At 43.3% G+C, this 1,194-nt stretch overlaps 1 non-coding gene across 1 annotated transcript; it reads right to left on the bottom strand.

Annotated features, from left to right (window-relative positions):
• Window positions 1-502: 502 nt before the first annotated feature.
• LOC145118325 (small nucleolar RNA R71) lies at window positions 503-609 on the bottom strand. Its single transcript, XR_013713281.1, has one exon. It is a non-coding gene; the product is annotated as a small nucleolar RNA R71 (small nucleolar RNA).
• Window positions 610-1,194: the final 585 nt, after the last annotated feature.

Genomic DNA, 1,194 nt, shown 5'->3' on the forward strand with positions numbered 1-1,194 from the left:
AACGGGAGAATCGAGTTCAGCCTCAAAGAGCAATTTTGAAGTTTTCGATCAAGAATACGAATCAGAAAAAGAATTTGGACTTTATACGAGTGAACCCGAGAACGAGCCGGAGAACGAAATGGCGAACATTGATGAGATGGCCATGGGGGATTACAAGAAGCGCATTCGAGATGACGTGGGGCCGGGTTTAATACATCCTGCGATACCTGCCAATGCCACATTCGAGTTAAAGGGACATATCCTTACGGCACTCAAGGATATCCCATTCTATGGGAAGGATCATGAAGATGCTTTTAAGCATTTAGACGAGGTCAATGATATTGCGGGTTATTTTAATACTCCTAATATCCCGAGGGAGACAGCTTTGTTAAGAATGTTACCAGTCACTTTCAAAGGAGCTGCAAAAGACTGGTTGAAGGCTCTTCCATCTGGTACAATCACCACATGGGCCCAATTGCGTGAGAAATTTCTAGATCAGTTTTGCCCACCCTCCAAAATCTCTAAACTCAAGAAGGCGATTGCCAACTTTGAGCAAAACCCGGGGGAGTCATTATACGAGGCATGGGAGCGCTACAAGGGGTTGTTAAGGAATTGTCCTCAACATGACCTAAATCTTCAACAAGAAATGTCGATATTTTATGATGGGGTGAATGTCATGACTAGACAACTCCTTGATTCACAAGGACCACTAACAAAGAAGAACCCAATTCAGGCCAAGGAGCTGGTTGGAGAATTTTCAAAGCACTCTCGTGAGTATCACAACCCAGGACGCGATGGAATAAAAGGCAGTGGAGGTGCACAAACTGAAGAGATGGCTACTGTGATGGCAATGCTTAGCACTATGGATAGAAGATTGACCCAAATGGACCAATCAATTCATGCAATTCGAGTTGGTTGCGAGAGATGTAGTGGCCCACATTTGACAAAAGATCGCACTTTGGATAAATATGGAAACAAGAAAGCTCAAGTTTGCTACTCAAGTGGGGACAAGTACGATGAAGACTGGAGGAAACCAAAGAAGGAGTGGCTGCCTTACGATGAATACAAGAAGCAAAAAGAAGAGAAATTTAGGCAAACTTGCCGGGGTTTCTACCAAAGAGAGCAACCACTAGTTGAGAAGAAATCAGAATTAGAGACCATGTTGATGAAATTTATGGAAGCTTCAGAAAAAAGACATGATGCTACTAACACTGC

Source organism: Lactuca virosa, chromosome 5 (assembly GCF_052849685.1).
Source record: "Lactuca virosa cultivar CGN04683 chromosome 5, Lactuca_virosa_CGN04683_v6, whole genome shotgun sequence".
In the NCBI taxonomy this organism is placed as follows: domain Eukaryota; kingdom Viridiplantae; phylum Streptophyta; class Magnoliopsida; order Asterales; family Asteraceae; genus Lactuca; species Lactuca virosa.